This window comes from Erpetoichthys calabaricus, chromosome 1 (genome assembly GCF_900747795.2).
Source record: "Erpetoichthys calabaricus chromosome 1, fErpCal1.3, whole genome shotgun sequence".
NCBI lineage: Eukaryota > Metazoa > Chordata > Cladistia > Polypteriformes > Polypteridae > Erpetoichthys > Erpetoichthys calabaricus.
In genome coordinates, this window is record NC_041394.2 from 341,946,801 (window position 1) to 341,967,549 (window position 20,749).

General features: G+C 38.6%; 1 protein-coding gene across 1 annotated transcript in view; it reads right to left on the reverse strand.

Annotated features, from left to right (window-relative positions):
- Positions 1-20,749, reverse strand: part of LOC114665084 (gastrula zinc finger protein XlCGF52.1-like) — a 32,097-nt gene that overhangs the window by 11,108 nt on the left and 240 nt on the right. The window lies entirely within an intron of this gene.

The window sequence follows — 20,749 nt, forward strand, 5'->3', positions numbered from 1 at the left end:
AGAGGCAGCTGAGGGGTACTGGAAGGCCAAGCGTGTGGTGGCATCGGTTGTTGCAGAGACAAAAACTCGGGCATGGGAGAAGTTTGGGGGAAGCCATGGAAAACGACTTTCAGTCGGCACCGAGAAGGTTCTGGCAAACCGTCAAGTGCCTCAGGAGGGGAAAGCTGTGCTCCACCAACACTGTGTACAGTGGAGATGTGGCCCTGCTGACTTCAACTGCAGACGTTATTGACCAGTGGAAGGAATACTTTGAGGATCTTCTCAATCCCACCAGCATGTCTTCGGGGGGGTGGGGCATCCATATCAGGGGCCAAGGTCACCAAGGTAGTTAAAAAGCTCCGAGGTGGCGGGGCCCCTGGGGTGGACAAGGCTCTGGATGTTGTGGGGCTGTCCTGGTTGACACGTCTCTGCAGCATCGCATGGACATCGGGGGTAGTGCCTCTGGATGGGCAAACCGGGTGGTGGTCCCCCTTTTTAAGAAGGGTGACTGGAGGATGTGCTCCAACTATAGGGGGATCACACTCCTCAGCCTCCCCAGTAAGGTCCATTCAGGGGTGCTGGAGAAGAGAGTTCGGTCGAAAGTCGAATCTCGGATTCAAGAGGAACAATGCAGATTCCGTCCTGGCCATGGAACACTGGACCAGCTCTACACCCTGGCGAGGATCCTGGAGGAGGCATGGGAGTTTGTCCAACCAGTCTACATGTGTTTTGTGGATTTGGAGAAGGCATTCGACTGTGTACCTCGAAGCACCCTGTGGGGTGTGCTCCAAGAGTACGGGGTACAAGGCTCATTGTTACGAGCCATTCAGTCCCTGTACAGGAGGAGCAGGAGCTTGGTCCACATTTCCGGTAATAAGTCGGACTCATTTCCTGTTCAGGTTGGACTCTGCCAGGGTTGCCCTTTGTCACCGATTCTGTTCTTAAGTTTTATGGACAGAATTTCTAGGCGCAGCAAAGAAGTGGAGGGGGTCTGGTTCGGTGACCTCAAAATCTCGTCTCTGCTATTTGCGGATGACGTGGTTCTCTTGGCTTCATCGGACAGTGACCTCCAGTTCTCACTGGAGCAGTTCGCAGCCGAGTGTGAAGAGGCAGGGATGAGAGTCATCACCTCTAAATCCGAGGCCATGGTTCTCTGCCGGAAAAGGATGGAATGTTCTCTCCGGGTTGGGAACACATTACTGCCTCAAGTGGAGGAGTTCAAGTATCTTGGGGTCTTGTTCACGAGTGAGGGAAGAATGGAGCGGGAGGTCGACAGATGGATCGGTGCGGCATCCACAGTAATGCGGGCTCTGCAACGGTCCGTCGTGGTGAAGAGAGAGCTGAGCCAAAAGGCGAGGCTGTCGATTTACCAGTCGATCTACGTTCCTACCCTCACCTATGACCACAAGCTTTCGGTAGTGACCGAAAGAGCAAGATCACGGATACAAGCAGCCAAAATGAGTTTTCTCCGCAGAGTGGCTGGACTTTCCCTTAGAGATAGGGTGAGGAGTTCAGTTACCCGGGAGAGACTTGGAGTAGAGTCGCTGCTCCTCCGCATTGAGAGGAGTCAGTTGAGGTGGTCTGGGCTTCTAGTCAGGATGCCCCCTGGACACCTCCCTAGGGAGGTGTTCCGGGCATGTCCCACTGGGAGAAGGCCACGGGGCAGACCCAGGACACGATGGAGGGATTATATCTCCCAGAAGGCTGGGTAAAGCCTTGGAGTCCCCCCAGAGGAGCTGGAGGAGGTGGCCGGGGAGAGGGAGATCTGGGCCTCCCTGCTTAGGCTGCTGCCCCTGCGACCCGACTTCGGATAAGTGGTGGACAATGGATGAATGGATGGAAGTAGTACTAGGGTGTTGTACCGTGTTAGCCATTATGAATGTAGTGAGAAGTCAAGCAAAATTACACCTTTTATTGGCTAACTAAAAAGATTACAATATGCAAGCTTTTGTGGCAACTCGGGCCCCTTCTTAAGAGAAGATGTAATACAGGGACTGGAGTTCCGTGCATTTATATAGACACTAGGACAAGCTTGGAAAAACATTAAGTGAGACATCTTAGATATGAAAAATTAACAGACCTCTTCAGGCTAAGATTCATTTAACTAGAGAGAAGAACAATGTATGGTCAAGATCTTTGGATAAGATAACTGTCCAACAAAGTCTTTTGAGGTTTCTGATGAGTTTTTCCATACCATGTGGATCTGTAGTCAGGTTGTCTGTGTCAGTCAGAGAGATGCAAACAATCCTCACATCTAGTTATAAACTTTTTGTCTCTATTCAAACTATGTTGTAATGTGTTACATTTTAGCATGAGTTTGACTTCCCATTATTCTTTTCTCTCTTGCTTTGCTCTGAAACTGCCCATAAGCACTGTGACTTTAAAGTCCCTCTCATGGTGTCCATGGCTGTTGAAGTGGGCCGCTACAGGAACATCTGTGTTGGCATGCTTGATGTGGAACCTGTGGAAATTCATTCTCTGGTGGAATGTTTGTCCAGTTTCTCCCACATAGAGTGCAGTGTTGGGACATTTCATGCAGAGAATTAGGTAGACTATATTAGATGATCTGCAGGTAAATGATCCCTTTATGTGACGTTCTAGTCGTCAGTGTGGTATAACTACACGGTCTGTATCATAAATGTGAGCACACATTTTATATGTTTTCTGTAGGCAGGGAGATGTGCCATTTTCTGTTGGTTTACTTAGGGAGCTTCGGACAATTAGTTGCTGCAGGTTTGGTGGTTGTCTGTATGCCATGGACAGTAATGGACACTGTGAGAGGGACTTTAAAGACACAGTGCTTATGGGCAACTTCAGAACACAGCAAGACAGAAAAGAATGGGAAGTCAAACTTATGCTAATATATAATACACTAGCAAAATACCCGCGCTTCGCAGCGGAGAAGTAGTGTGTTAAAGAGGTTATGAAAAAATAAAAAGGAAACATTTTAAAAATAACGTAACATGATTGTCAATGTAATTGTGTTGTCATTGTTATGAGTGTTGCTGTCTTTTATATATATAATATACACACACACACACACATAAACATACATATACATATACATATATATATATATATACATATCTACATATACACATATCTACATATACATACGTATATACACATATACACATCCACATAAACATATATATACATATACAAATTTACATATCTACATATATATATATATATATATATATATATATACACACATACATATATACATACATACATTCACACATATTATATATATATATATATATATATATATATATATATATATATATATACACTGTATATATACATATCTACTTATTGGCTCCTGTATTTAGGATATAGCAGGTTGGATAATGGACGGATGGACATTTGAATGCATAGCCCCACTTGCCCGTTTTCGTTTTTTTTCTTTCTTCAGTAATATTTCAGCAAACCCGGAGCTTGTCAGTTCAAATCCTGGTACTGACACCACTGTGTGACCCTGAGGAAGTCACTTCACCTGCCTGTGCTGCAAAAAACAAAAGTAATGTAACAAATTGTACCTCAGATGTTGTAAGTTGGTGGAATAAAGGCATAAGTAAAATAGATAAATATGTATTATACACATAGGAACTATTCATTTATTTTCAGTTAAGTCATCTGCAGCAAACTTTTATAAATGAGGGTTTCTGATTTTAGATAGTGCAAACTGTTTCTTCTTCACTGACGTTTTCTCTTGGAGAGCTTTTTTCATTTCATTGAAAATTAAAGCAGCAGCTGCCAAAATATGTAGCTTTCTTATTAATTTTTCAACATTGTGTAAAATAAATGTATAAAGTAACATAAAAGGTTTAAATACTGGTTATTCTTTTACACTAAAATATTACTAAAGAGATACAAAAAAAGTAAAATGGATATGTTCTTTTTCTTTAAGGAGATTAAATATTACTGAAGAAAGAAAAAAAAAATTAAACAGCCAAATGGGGCTATGCATACGAACTTAAAAGGTTTAAATAAAACAGAAATATATATTTTATTTTTACTTGCTTAACTTGTGGAGGGTGTATCATGTAGCAAAGCCCTAACTTTTTTCGTGAAAGCCCGTTTCAGTCAATAAGTCTTAAAAAAACGTGTAAAGATATTGACAATAAGCTAAGTCATCTGCACCAAAGTTATATAAATGAGGGTTTCTGATTTTTAGATAGTGCAAACTGTTTCTTCTTCATTGATGTTTTCTCTTGGAGAGCTTTTTTTCATTTCATTGAAAATGAAAGCAGCAGCTGCCAAAATATGTAGCTTTCTTATTAATTTTTCAACATTGTGTAAAATAAATGTATACAGTAACATAAAAGGTTTAAATACTGGTTATCTTTTACACTAAAATATTACTAAAGAGATACAAAAAAAGTAAAATGGATATGTTCTTTTTCTTTAAGGAGATTAAATATTACTGAAGAAAGAAAAAAAAAATTAAACAGCCAAATGGGGCTATGCATACGAACTTAAAAGGTTTAAATAAAACAGAAATATATATTTTATTTTTACTTGCTTAACTTGTGGAGGGTGTATCCTGTAGCAAAGCCCTAACTTTTTTCGTGAAAGCCCGTTTCAGTAAATAAGTGTTAAAAACAGGTGTAAAGATATTGACAATAAGCTACGCAAACCCAGAAAGACATGGAATCGTTTAAATCAAGTATCATTACATCTTCCTTTCTTAAAGAGAAGTAAGGCAGTACTTATAAGCTTACATATTTATATATAGACATACATATATATATATATATATATATATATATATATATATATATATATATATATATATATATATATATATATATATATATATATATCTGAAGCCTTGCAAGCACACTCTTGAGAATGCAACGTATAGTTGTACAGAAGAAAAGCAATCTTGCCTCAAATGAATGGCAACCTTTTGTAGGTCTATGAACTTAATTTAAACTTTAGGTTTACACGGTGCTTTCTTTCCGAAGTACCTGCACTCATGAATATGTCTGTATGTGTCAGTCGGTCAAATCCACGCGCTTCGCACCAGCGAAGTACTGCTTTTAAATTTTTATTAAGAAGAAAATAAAACGTTTTTAAATTGAGGGAAAATATACTAATAACAGTTTGTTAAGGATCAGTTTTTTTGTGAAGCTGCCTTTACTCGAGTGATCACTTCGACCTGACTTGGTGGCAAAGTATAAGCGTTACCTGGTAGCTAACCACCCATACAATCAGATTGTGAATCAGACTACGAATGCCGTGAATGTAATTACAAACTCACTGCACTTGCTTACGGTAATCGAACCTCGGACGTCAGCGCTAGAGGGGCTTAGCAGCGGTGAAGTATTGCTTTTAAATTTTAATTAAGAACAAAAGAAAACCTCAGTGGTTCGATTCCCGAAATGGAGTGAAGTGAGTGTCCGGTTACCTACCAGGTAACGCTTATGGTTGGACAGCAAGTGACGTAACATCAGCCACGGTGCCTTCAGTTGTGAGAAGCAGATCATAGAATAATTGAAAATAGTTTTGCATTTACCTTTTTAGTAAAAGGCAAGCTTTTAAGCCTGAGAAATCACCCCGTAAATGCACACGTTTAATTGCACGTGTTAATATGTATGGTTACACAATATTAAAAGACAGTGAAGAACGTGACTTACCTTTGTTCCCGCGTTTGATAAAAGGCGAGCTTTTAAGCCTGAGAAATCACCCCGTAAATGCACACGTTTAATTGCACGTGTTAATATGTATGCTTACACAGTATTAAAAGACACTCAAAAATGAACGTCATTTACCATCAGCCACGGTGCCTTCAGTTGTGAGAAGCAGATCATAGAATGATTGAAAATAGTTTTGCATTTACCTTTTTAGTAAAAGGCGAGCTTTTAAGCCTGAGAAATCACCCCGTAAATGCACATGTTTAATTGCACATGTGTTAATATGTATGGTTACACAGTATTAAAAGACAGTGAACAACGTCAGTTACCTTTGTTCCCGCGTTTGATAAAAGGCGAGCTTTTAAGCCTGAGAAATCACCCCGTAAATGCACACGTTTAATTGCACATGTGTTAATATGTATGCTTACACAGTATTAAAAGACACTCAAAAATTAACGTCATTTACCTTCGTTCCCGCGTTTGACTCGTGCTGTAAATCTCCTCCTTGTTTTTAGTTCACGTGATTACGTAGGAGGCGTGATGATGCGATACGTGACTCCGCCTCCTCCATTACAGTATATGGACAAAAAATATGTTCCAGTTATGACCATTATGCGTAGAATTTCGAAATGAAACCTGCCTAACTTTTGTAAGTAAGCTGTAAGGAATGAGCCTACCAAATTTCAGCCTTCCACCTACACAAGAAGTTCGAGAATTAGTGATGAGTCAGTCAGTCAGTCAGTCAGTCAGTGAGGGCTTTGCCTTTTATTAATATGTATAGATTACAACACGGTTTGAATAGAGACAAGAGTTTTATAGCCAGGTATGAGGATTATATTACAACATGGTTTGAAGAGAGACAAGAGGCAGGATTGCATCAAAACTGTAGTGCAACTGTGGGTGAACAGTCTCCTGCATAAACCGGAATCTCAGTAGCTCCTCCAAAAGTTGGGGGTCACTGAGGTATCGTTCCTAAACTCCGGAACGGTCATTTCCATGGTTGTTCCATCACTGCTTTTCCTAATCATTCAGTTTTGATTGGCAAAGCAAACGTCCATTATGGAAACGACCTTCATCATCAAAAAGAGACCACAACCGGTGCCGAGATTTGCATTTCTTTTGAATCCAACATCAAAGCAGTCCTGTGGTTGTGACACAAACAAAGCTTCAGACTTCATTGATTTCATGTGTTTATTGCAAGATTCGATACTGTGCTTCTTTTTTTTTTTTTTGTGTGTGTAATACTGCTTCAATATCAAAACTAGTATTTGTTTTAAGATTTTGTTAAAAAAAATTAAAAAGATATTGAAGTCATTACCAAGGAAATATTTTATGTGTAAGTGTAACACGTGTGTTCTTTTCAAAGGAAACATGCTAATTTACTATTGCATAGCCCATTTTAGTTCATTGACAACTCGAGCTTTATCCCACAGTAAACAGTCATTAAGAGCCCTTGAATTAGTGGAGGCACTAAAAGAAAATAAGGATAGAAATGCAGTCACGTTACAAACTATGTCTAAAATCGCTTACAGAGATGAAGCCTCACAAAACCCAGGATTTAGTATCAGAAAGGAAGATTGTTAGCTTGGCCAGGTCTGAGGGGGAGACTGATGTTATGGTAATAAGGAGCAGGAGACACCCAACAGCGCAGAGGCAAGAGGCTAACATTACCAATAATGGAGATGATGGTGAAGCCCTGCCACCGTCTGATAATCGGCAACAGAAACCTTACAGCGTTTCTGTAGACTCTGCATTATGGGCACACTCTTAAAAATAAAAGGTTCTTTAAGAGCACTTTTTTTTCTTCACTAGGTTGTGTGGTTCCTCATAGAGCCATTGCTTGACTGAGCATAGTTGCATTCTGGGAAGGGTTCTTTGCATATGAAGTTGGTTCTTTGTGCCATGAAAAACTTCCTTATATGTAGAAAAAACCTGAACAAATCAAGAACTAACAAATCAAGAAACCATTCTTGTGTTATTCTATGCAGTGAGAGCCGTTTTAAAAGCATGAGCGGTTGGTATTTTACAAATCTGTTACCATCTATTTGTGGTTATGTTCTGTTTAGATCAGGTTACGGATCCATACCAATCACTTCTATCGACCTTTATATGGAATTTAAGAAAATGCATAAAGGTCACATGTTTCTATGTTTTGGAAAATTGTTCAACCTTTAATACCTCCTTATTAATTGTTTTATTTGATGTACAGTATATTTCATTTAATCCGTGTGCGTGCACACACAGGGAGACAGGAGATGCTGATGCCCAGGAGAATTTTAAACAACTGTTGTGCCAAATTCCTCCCCCCACCTTAAGTTGTCTGACTTATAGCTGCACTCAAGACATTTCTAAGGCACAATCTACAAAACAGTGAGTGACTGCAGATTAATTGTAAAGTGATTTTGTCCTTCTAGTAGTGGGGGATTATTTTGGCAAGGGTGGTATTAAACATCCAATAGTCCTGTTGCAGGTACAGTCGAATAATACTGCCTAAGGGCTTGTTTATACTTCACACTCAGAACTAGTGATGGGCTGCTCGATACTCAGGTTTCGACACTGTGTCGAGCTTTCGAAGCACTGGAGATCGAAGCGCCGCTTCGAGGCTTGCTTCAAATGCGCCCGTCACGTGATTTTGAGTCACGCTAGCGTAATGACGTCATTGATAGCTGTGCAGTCAGCAGTCGATTTGGTCATTCACTAAGCTGTTAAAGTGCTTTGGCTCAAAGCGTAAAAGCAGTTGTTCTTGCTACAGCGATAAGGTTCGCTAACCCAAGTTCAAATCCTAGTTGGGGCTCGCATATGTTGAAATAAGGATTTTGTATAAAACAGTTAAGTAGTACTTGTCTGAAAATTAACAAATATACTTTGGAGACATTATGAACGATTTACATGGGGCACCTTTTTCCTTGGTGTGGAATCGTGTCCACCTAGAATCTGTAACAAATTAATGAGCATATTTTGCGTAAGGTAGCACGTATTATAACAATCCAGAATCTACTCTACGCCATGTCGATCATATCAGAGAGGGTAAGAAACGCTTCACTAAAGCCGACGTGGTCATTACACCAGTATATGCGCAAGACACTCTCATTAAACGTTTTTACTATTCAGTGATTCCCAGATCTGTAGCTGATTTGTATTATTGATTTCCAAAAAGCAATGTGAGTAAAAGCATGTGCTGCATAACTAATCACAACTGTCTTCTGCAATTTTAGGAAAGCTTCGGGAGTTCTGCGTTAATGAGACACAAAAATTGTAAAGAAACTTTGTGAATTCATCCAGAGATGAACATAAAGATCACTCAAGTACTGACAAGAAGGAGCTGCTGAGATTAGGGGGGGGGGGGGGGGGGGGGGGGGTAAATAAGTAATCTTCCGAACTGCAGCACAACAGAGTAAATCATTGATGTAAATAGAATTATTGAAAGACTAAGCTTTTGTCGTTTCTGTATTCTTAAACCATCTTCCAGTTCCACAATCCCCCGCAGTCACTGTCACATTTAACGTTCCCTGCTCCTTACCTGTCTTGTTACCCAAAGCATCAACACTCAGTGTCATTCAAGGCTTTACCGTCCTTCCTTTCATAGACATAAAATAAGACACACATTCCCTCTACATACGTGTCCAATAATAATAGTAAACTGGCAGGAACGAGAAAAAGCACAAGATGGGAATATTCATAACAAGCCTCGGCATGAGGGTGAGGATGTGCCTTATCACCCATTACGTGAGCTCGTCTGCCACCCTTCAGTTGCACTGGCACACCTTACACTCTGGGGCAATTGCAATGGAGAATACTGACAATGTACACCTTCAGAAGTGGAATAAATCGACTGTATAAGTAGAACATTTCAGATAAACTATGAATTTTGTTAATCATAAACAATGCAACATAACTATTATATGTGTTGTTACTTTTTATTTATTCTCACCAAACGTTACATATCTACATGGGAAATGAACATGGGAATATGTTTATAATCATTCTCACTAAAATACACTGTCAAAATATATTAATGAGCAAACTGAGACACATTGGCCTTTAGGAAATATCAAAAAGCGTATGCGCTGTCATTTAGGACAGAATACATTGTTATCTTGACGCACTCTCTACTGATGCGATGTCACGAAAAAAAAGAAACAGCACAGTCCATGCAAACTCATTGCCTCCTTGGTTTTTGACCTTATGATTGTCAACATCAAATCAATAAAGTCATTTTAAGAAGATGACAAGTCAGCTATAGTCAGTTCAATTAACGCTCCTTTTAAAAAAATTGCTTATACAGAATATAAATCAGAATCTCAATGATGCAGGACTCGCGAGTAGTAACGAATAATATGTGACACTGAGAAATTGTAATTCCTAATAACGGGAACAAGTAAAAACTACGATTTCCTAAAACGGACACTGTAAATGTAGGCATTTCAATAAATAATTTAGGAGACTTGTGTGTGCATTTCAATACCAATTTAAGAACTACGTAGGCTACCTGTTGTACTATAAACACTACCTCAAGCAGTACTTAACAGTAAATAGTCTAACAGGACAATGACTGACTGAAACGAAGATGCTGCGCCGCTACAATAAAGGTTCACACTGTCATTCTGCATGTTTAGAAGGCACTGATTGGCTGAAACTGTTTATAGCGAATTGTCTTAAATTGGTAGTGCCGTATAGCGATCAGAAACGAAAAGACACATTTAAGCATGCTGGACAGTAGTTTGTTTTTCTACAATACAAATTCAGTACGACCCCAGGGTCTCCAAACACACAAATATGAAGCTTATTGTGTTTTACAGTGAAACTCTTTACATACACAATATAATTAGGGATGTGTGCCCCCTGCCCGACTACGGTGGCCCAACCTTTCCCCGACAGCTCGATTCGCTCGCTATCCATCCAAGCTGAAAATATTGTTAAATGCAGGAACTGAAAAAAAAAAACTTTCACAAGTGGAGGATCGACGACGCGAACCCCTGGTGTTTTTACTGAGAGACAATTGCGATACCATTGAGCCACCTAATTGGGGTAATTAACGAGCTTCGCACAACTGAACTACTACTGTTTGTGGATGATCCATACATGATAAATGATTGTGCCCGATAATACTTTGTGGTAAAAAATAAAATTATAAATTATACATCATACAAATTCCGACTTGTAGAATGCATAATGCTGCAAAGAAGAGCTTTAGTAATACGGTGACGACATATCTCTCACTATAATACTCTCATAAATATCCATACTTCACCTCATGCAACGTTTTCATGCAACACTGAACGTATGTTATATAGTATACATCTATATATCATTGTTTTTGTCTTCATTACATACATACATACAAAACATGCATTATATACATCCACTCTGCTGAAAATAATAGTGGTGCAGCGGTAGCGTTGCCGCTCCATAATAAGGCTTGCGTAGGTTCGGGTCCCACGTCTGTGAATTGTGACCCAAAAGTCTGTTTTTCTTTTTTTTTTTTCCATTTAACAGCAAATTCCACCATGGACCGAGAGTGAGCAAGGCGAGAACACTAATAAAGATTTATCAAATGGAAATGGGCATCTTGTTTTATGTCTATAACAAAAAAAAAATTGAGTGACAATTTCAACTGTTATTGTAGTTGTTGATGGCGGGTTTAGCGGTTTAAAATTTTAAATATTAAATTAATAAGGTGGAATGCGTTCTTACTTTGAGTGTTGGGGGTGGGGGGAGCTACACGATAAATGTGTTAGTAACTGGGATTGCGCCGCTATAACTGGAAGATTGCTTAGGAATGATACAGACTGGGCAACTATATGTTTTAGGAAATGTTTTATTATTGCACTGTGCTGCGACTAAGACAACTTTTTCCTGATCGCCTGTCCGGACCTTGAAGATGTGTTCACGAGGGAGGGATGCTGTTGTTAAAAGCAAATGCTTTTTCGGCAGCAGGTCCAGATGTGTTTATCCCGCTGCTTTTTGTTGTTGCCTCAGTACTCAAGAGGATCTTTAATGCCGACCTTGATCCATGCACTGCTCACCTCGGAGTGTCCCGTGTGTGTCGGTGTGCCGGTGACTGATCTGCGCCGTGTCTCTCAGCCTCTCTGATGTGCTCCGGATTGACACCTTTGAATGTTTGGTGCAGCAGAGCACATTCAACCTGATCTACCACAGTGGGTTTGTTATCACCTTATTCAATGGAGGGGTTCACGGACGTCAAATGGCGATGAATAGAAGATGAATTAATGTAAATACGTGAGCTGCCTTACGCAATTAATCATCGCATTTTGATGGCGATTCTAAGTGGGGATGATTCACAAACAGATATCTCTTATGCGATCCTTCCACAGTATCTCTCAAAATTATTTAGTTCAAATTGGTTATAAAGATTTCACCCGAGATTATTTTTTTAATTATGATGAGTCTTTAGTTCGGATCGAACTCGGGCTAGCACTACGCTCAGAATTTGAAAAGCAACCACCTTAGTTAATTGAGCCACTGACGGCGTCTTTTCTCATAGCGAACTCGTTACTTTTGAGCTCCAAAAAATATTGTAAAGTATTAATAAATGAAATAGTTTAATACTTGATCGAATAATAACATCTTGTGATTTAAGGATTTCACATTTTCTTTCTCAAATGTGCTTACCTATATCATGGCAAAGTACAGGGATAAACCTTTATTTTCTATCTACTCCGTTTTAATTAAGTCAGACCAAAGAAAACATTTAAGGCTATTAAATGTGATCTCAAGAAAAGATCAGGGTTAATTATAATACTAATAACAGGATCGATTATAATGATACAATGCAAAAGTAAATACTAATTGAAAGAGCCGGGAATCCATGAGGTGAGGCGTCTTATTTTGTTTAACTCTTGCTATCGTATAGTGCATTCTGTCTGTCGGCGTTAGTTATATTTATATTTTTTAGACATCAGACACTAGAAGCTGCTGACGATCCCTTCTCTTCATTGTCAGTCTGTAGCTGCGAAAAAATAAAAGCAATAAGAGTTTTAACAGACGTCATTGAAGTGGATTATAAGTTTCTGTAACGTTAATAAAAATGAGCAGGAGGTGTCACTAGAGAGGTGAGTGTCAAATGCTTCGAAGCTTCGATACGATTTCCGACACAATTGCTTCAAACGTGTTGATGCTTCGTGAGGCTTCACTCCGCCCATCACTACTCAGAACTACGCGCACGCATCATGGCTGCCACGAGTTCCCAGCATTCATTTGACGCGTCCTCTGAGGAGAAGGGTCCGGCTGCAGGTCGCAGACTTGGCCTTCCACGCCCCTGGCCTTCCATGCCTCCTGCCTTCCACAGTCCGCCCCACAACCGCCTATAGTCCATAGAAAGAGAAGAAGAGCTGCTGTACAGTTCTTCCAATTCGAAAAAGAAAAGGAGCTGAAAACGATTTCTGACACGGAACAATGGCACAACAGAACCAGGTATGGACTCATACAATAAAAAGCTCAGTATATTTAAAGAAACTTTAGATCCATTAAACAAAACTAATGAGATGTACGATTATATACTGTATAGCCAATCCAAGTGTTCTCTGTTTATCGTCATTACTGACATATCCTATTTTAAGCATATCGTTTTAATTATTTTTTACCTCTTGTATTATTTCTTTTTAATATTTGCCGTATTATTTCATCTATATTAACTTTTTCACTTATTTATGAGATGTTATGTAGAGAATCTGCAATGTTAGTGTACAATATGAAAGGTATTTATGTTTATCGTCGTCATTAACGTATGTTAAATATTTTATCATAACTTAGTTAAGTTAGCTATTTATAAAAGCACGTTAGCGCTTTCTGCCAAATTAGTATTACATACAGGGCCGGATTTATATGAAAAGAGGCCCTAGGCTATTCCACTTATGAGGCCCTTTCACCTTCCATTTTTAAGTTTGTAAATTACATGAGAGATAATAAAATACATCATTACTGTGATTAACCAATACATTTTTATGTTTGTTTATTAGTCATATGCGTAGAATTTCTCCTTATTTTCGGTTCAGTGTTTTAGTGTTCACTGTTTTTAGAATAGTGTAATTTTAATTTTGCTAACAATTTGAATGTAGGCCCCTCTTGATCTTGAGGCCCTAGGCTGAAGCCTAGTTAGCCTATAGGAAAATCCGGCCCTGATTACATATTATTTTTGTCTTGATTTCCACAGTCACATTTCTCCATAAAGGCAGAGAATATAAAAACAACTTTGATAACATTGATTAAATATCCAAATGAATCCAAGTGCCCTCTTTGTAAAAAGCACAGAGAATACAGCATCCTGCTACGTCACCTTCAGAGTCATGAAGGCCACATTGTCAAGTATGCAGGTAGTGTATGTATGCCAAGAGTGTGTGCTTGCAAACAATACTGACGTTTAGATTTCTGAACTGGAACTTTTTTAAATACAGGTTAAAAAGCTGAGCATTTTCCGTTGTTTGGCAGGTTTTACTATTTACAGATGTAACACAGGGTGTGTCCCAAGTGGCCAATTCCATTGTTGTTTTTGTTTAAAAGTCATTGTCAACAGTTTACTGTATGTCAGTATTTAATATTTTTCATTGATTACATTTTTTTACCCCTTGTATTAGGGCCTCCCTAGTGTGTGCTTGGTGTGTTGCTGTGTGCTTGATGTGTGTGCGCCCTGCGGCGGGCTGGTGCCCTGCCTGGGTTTTGTTTCCTGCCTTGCGCCCTGTGTTGGCTGGGATTGGCTCCAGCAGACCCCCGTGATACTGTAGTTAGGATATAGCAGGTTGGATGAAGGATGGATGGATGTATTAGGGCCTTCCAAGTCAGATGAATAGCCATGGCTGTGGAATTTCCATGTTGATGGTATGACCATTTCATATTGTAACTATCATTTTTTGTATGTCTGTATTTAATGTTGTGCCCAGGTTTCCAAAGGACCATTTTATGGTGTCTCTGTATTTCATCCTTGAGGCCCCCTTCAGTTTTAATGAGTTGTGTCTCAACTTTAGTCCTCTCTTCTTTCATTGTAGTATTTGTAGAGGGAGGATTATATCTGGTTGCTGGTTCCCATTTTTGTCACCTTCTACAATTTGTGTTGGATATTTGTGTTATGTTTAACTTATTTTATTATATTTGTTTTTTTTTTTAATTTCAACATACTGTCCATAGTGGTTTTGAAGTTCCAGAAATGCCTACCTTTCAAAATCCAGATCATTTAAATGTATGTTTATAATGGTTTGCATAAATATTTTTGTAACATTAAACTCCTTTTAACAACGTGACTCTGCTCAGTCCTCTTTAGAATGACATGCTGGCTTTGTGGAAGAGCTGGTATAGAATGTTACTTGAGAACTCCAGCACCAAGGGGTAAATGAAATTTAAATTTCCTTTAATAACTCTAATTTAGTTCTGCGGCAATATGCAAATATACTTAGCCATATTGTAAATCAAAGACAAATAGTCCAAATGTTTACCATTATAAACTTAGTGCTTCTTTTTGAAATCACTGAAGTAACTGCTCACATCGGACTAAGTGAACAAACGCCCTTCTAAATGAAGGCCAAGAACCAAACAAAAAATTAGAAGGTACAGAAACAATGGACAGCCAGGACAGGGTCATTTTTTGTGCTTATTCTTTTGGTTCTTTTTTAACATTTCCTTAGGTAAATATTATTTTCTATGTTTTTAGGTTTAGACTTTATTGAGCCATTAATGAGAAGACACAGTAAAGACTTGGCACTACATCTGAAATGAACAAATGTCTTGCTATTCTGTTCCATAGCACTGCATTCTGCAGATTTCAGATTTTTTTCTTTCAGAAGAAATGTCAGCGTCCCTTCTCCAACTTCCAGCACAGGGCACTGATGAGCAGGTACAGACACATCATTTTATAAACTTCCATAAGAAAGATAAATTACATTTTGTTCATGCTGGCTTACAATGCCTATGGTATAGTGAATAAAATGTATAAAAAGACTTAATGCTTGTCTCATATGCCAACTGTTAATCGTTAAGCAGTAGGAGTCAAAGCCCAAAAGACTAAAAGCCTGTTTTATATCTTCTGACAAACTGGAGTGCTAGTACAACTCTTAAAGGCCTTAAAACATTTGAAATGCATTGTGTGCTGTATTAATAATAGTGTATTGTAAGAAACATTGAAGACTTGTAGAATCTGTGATCAAAAGCAGCAATGTTAATAATGTATAATAAATTAAATTTGCTGTACATTATTTTTTTTACTTTCCTTACATTCCTTGTAAATGTGGAGGAAAAGGCTATGAGCTTTATGATGACCATTTAAAGAATTTTCTTTCTTTCTTTTTTAATAGAATGTATTACAGCAGCATGGAATCCTTCAGCATTTCACCGAGGCACAGAAGTGGTGTGCTGAGAACATTTCTGTGTTCAGAGGGCGAATCTCACTCCCTGCATTACTGTCAATGGACAAAGACGACACTGAGGAGGCCCTTCAGAAATCTGATTTGCTATCTGAATTTCCAGAAGAAGAGGAGAGGGAATATGTCTTTAGACATATTTTTTTTTCACATATGGAAGACATGCATCTGTTTTTAGATTAACGTGAGAGGAAAAAGGAAAATGACTGAGTTTTGTGAGAAAATGTAACAAACATACATGTCCCTCATTGTTCAGTTACAACCTACAATTCTTGTTCTATATTTTATATATTCTTTAACTTTTTTGTAATAAATGTTGCAAACCAACTTCATCTTTACAGTCCATTGTCTTAGTGTTATGTATTAAAATAATGTTTTATAAAGCAGGGCAAGGCAATATTTATTTATAAACCACATTTACAACAGCAGCCAGAACTGAACCAAAGTGCTGTACAAGAAAGGGTAAAAGAAGCAGTTCAAATATAACGTATGTACACATCACAAAACTGCAAGAATAACCAGCCATTACATAAAAGATAAACTTACAATACCCATATATACATATTTATAATCCTGAATGTATGTGAGCCAACATATACAAACAATGTCAACCTCTTGCAGGGTCAAATGGCAGCAAGAAGAAATAAGACTTTAATGATGACTTAAAAATGGCCTGTGATGGAGCAGACCTAATATAATAAGGAGAGCCATTCCAGAGAAAAGGAGCAGCCACCACAAACACCTGATTCCTCCTTTGCTTCAGCCTCGACCTCGGCACAACTAAGAGCATCGGGCTAGTAGACCACAGGGATCTTGTTGGCACATACAAGTGAAGAGGTTCCAAGAGGCAAGATGGGGCTGATCCACTCAAACATTTGAAAACAAGAAATAGAATTTTAAAATCACTGGCTTCTGGTCCTTTCAGAATTGAAGTGAGGTCAGTATTGGTGAAATATGGCCACACTTACGAGAGCCTTCAATAAGTGAACAGCAAAGTTGTGGAATAGTTGTAGACGTCGTAACAGGGCCTGACCAATACCTACATACAAAGAACTGCAATAGTCCAAATGAGATGCTGTAAAAGCTTGGATGGCCTTTTCAAGATCAAAGAAAGAAAGAAAAGCCTTTACCTTAAAGTCTCAGCTGGAAAAAGCTTCATTTAACTTCACAATTTATCTGTCTGTCGAGTTTGAATGAGCTGTCACAGATCACACCTGGGCTAACTGAAGCTTTATGATACGTATATGGAAAGGGGTCCAAGATCAATATCAGAGACACTCAAACTTTCTTAACTCTTGGACACCATGATCACAGTTTTATTATCATTTAGTTTAAGAAGATTCATTGCCATTCAGGTTTTAATATCATTCAAGCACACATGGAGGGTCTGTATTTTCTTGCTTTGATTTTAGTGGCAAATATATTTAAGTGTCATCAGTATAGAGAAGCCATACTTGTTAACAGTGGAGCCTAAAGGTAACATGCCTATCAAAAAGATAGCTGGTCCAAGGATGGAACCCCACAAGTAAGAGGAGCTACAGTGGATGAGAACTGACCCAAATGAATAGAAACATTCCTATTTCTTAGATAAGATTTAAACCATTTCAGGGCATTACCTTGGATGACTACATACTGTTCAAGGCAGGATATAAGAATCATAAGATCCACAGCATCAAAAGCTGAAGTAAGATCTAGCAGTACAAGAATGGCAGAATCTCCAGGATTAGTAATTGGGAAGAGGTCACTGTTAACCTTTAACAAGGATGTTTCAGTGCTGCAAGAACATCTGTATCTGGATTGGAATTTTTCCAGAATACTATTTTCATCTAGAAATGTTTGAGTTAGGACAAGTTTTTCAAAGACTTTAGATAAAAAAGGCAGTTTAGAAATTGGCCTGAAATTTGACACATTAGAGGGTCTTTATTTTGTTTTTTATAATACGTTTCTGCACCACAGCGTGTTTCAAGGCAGAAGGAACACAACCAGAAATCAAGCTAGCATTTATTAAGGTAACAATACTTGGTCTGACAGAATTAAAAAACCCCTTAACTAATCAAAAGGGGACACTGACCAGGGGACACTTTGTAGGATTCAGGCGTTACACCAAATCAGACAACAGAGACGATGACACACACAGGCACAAAGTGGTCAAAGACAGCTGAACACACTATGGGAAGAATCCTGAGCAGGCAGTGACACCGATGACCTAATAACGGTAATCTTATTTACAAAAAAGTACATCTCTGTTTGGAGAGTAAGTTGGGGTATGCAACAAATGACAAATTCTTAATACAAGAAATGGTATATGGCGATTAAATGATTTAAAATCACTAAAAAATTGATTTGTAATTATTGTATCGACCCAAACAAAACATTTTTAAAGTTAAGTTTAAAATCTGTTAGTTCAGTTCCAAAATAAATAAAAACGACGGTTTATGGATGTGCAACTTTCAATAATGCAAATGTTTCCATTTCTTTAGAAAAACAAACGATATAATATCTATTAAGCAATTTGAGAGATTCGCTTCACTTTTTTTGATAAGTACATATTTATAAGTTTGGGTCCCAGGGAGAACAATTATGCATTAAAATTAAAAATCAGGTAAACGTTTGAAAGTTTAATAACTCCACTTGAAATTTATCAACATTATAGCAGCAGCGTAGAACAAAATTAAGAAAACACAATTCAAGACAGACAATGGAAATGAAAGTATGAACTGTATTAGTAAGCTGGATCATTTAAAAAATTGTTCAATATAAACAATTTTAAAAGTTTCTTTTGAACTCGAAAGTTTAGACCTTCATTTTCATGTCTGTTGCTTGCTTTGTTGTGTTATTGATCATCATTTATTTTGTAACATAATAAATTAATGTCATTAACGGAATTTTCCTTTATTGAACGAGGTTCCAGAAATAATGTCAGACATGCCGTTTAGTACACAAGTACCATAAAAATAATTTCAAATATTTTGAATGATAGAATTCACTATAATAGCAGTTAGAGCATCCACATTCATATTTAGTATGGGGTTTCCTTAATCTAAAAATATGTTATGCCCTCTTTCTTTTAACTATCGAATCCTGACTCATAAATTATAAAACTGTTTTTTGTTTCTAAAAGTAAACACGACAGTAATACCATAAAGAGAAACTCGGATTCTTGCCTCGTGATTGCAGGAAGTCATATTAATATCGTCTTTTACGGTTACATGGTAAATCAACGTTACTAGTTTTTCAACGAAAGCTTTGTGACAGGGGACGACGGCGAATGATGGGGGCGTGGTGTGGAAGGCAGGAGGCGCGGAAGGCCGGGGGCGTGGAAGGCCAAGTCTGCGACCTGCAGCCGGATACTCTTGGGGGCCTCTGAGCAGGTCCTCATGAATTAACGCGACACGTGCGCGAGTTGCAGTACCAGCAAAAAGTTGGGAGGGCGCTGTGTGATAAAAATCGGAATGTGACATCAGTCTCTGTTTACTATTTACATGTGACTGAAAGCTGCTTTGCAGATCTAATAGGATCTATGTGCGTGCTTCGATGTTTGATAAATGGTTCGATGTGGTGAAGCAAAATGCCGACATACAGATGCATTCGTGGTGCTTTTATATTCAACAGTTGCATATTCCCGATCGTAATGACACGATACATTTTAAAAGGCTCACATGCCATCTTTTGTGCCGTCTTTTTTTTTATAGCAACTTCACAACACCAACATAATGTACAGAGCTGTATTTGAGCCACAGAGAAAAAATAAGGACATGGTGAAAACGTGTATTTTGTGATTAAAGTGGAAATTTCGGCTTTAATCTCAAAATGTCCCCTTTAACCACGTAGTTTACTTTATCATTAAAGCAGACCGTCATAAACATCATCCCAGTTTTTAATCGCTACGAGCTTCTTGGACCAGACAGCAGCGGCAAGCAGCAATAGATCACCACACAGAACACATTAAATGTATGATATTCCAACTCTCTGCAAATTTAGAATCTTTAGATTTATACTTGATATCACTTTCATGATGAAATGCATTAAAATATGTTACATTTTATAGATAAATCGTTAATTTCGTTTAAATAATGAATACTGTTAATAATTACACACATGGGGGTGACACATTGGCGGAGCGTTAGTGCTGCTGTTTTGCAGGGAGTCACGTCGCTGGTATTCCCTGCCTGGAGTTTACATGTTTTCCTGCTGGGTTTCCACATTGTGCTCCGGTTTCCTTCCAAAGATATGCAGATATGGTGCCGCTAAAATGACGCTAGTGTACGTGTGTGCTTGTGTTCACCTTGCGATGAGCTGAGGCACCGTCCAGGGATTGTTTCAGCCACGTGCCCAATGCTAGCTGGAATGAAAACATCCCTGGATTGATGGATACAATCATTAAACATCCTTTTCAGAGATTTTGCGGTAAGATGTCATCGGAATTTAATGGGTGTTCTAGGCAATTCACAACACAGAGAAGCCGAACCTGTTCTCACCGTGATAATATCTCGCACTGCCACTTGCTGGATTCTTCCAGATGTACGTAAAGTACGCGCGCAAGTATAAATAGTAAAACGCTGGCGTAGCAGGAGCGTGCGCAGCAGCACGCGTCGCGTGAAGTATAAACCCAGTCTTACGCTGAATGCAAAAGCACGCAAACTATAAATAAGTGTGATCTTATGATCACTGGAGGTTCTCCTAATATGACAGAATCAATAGTGCTTACATATGCACCTTGCGAAAGATAAAATGAAATGCACGCTGGTCGCAGGGGGATTC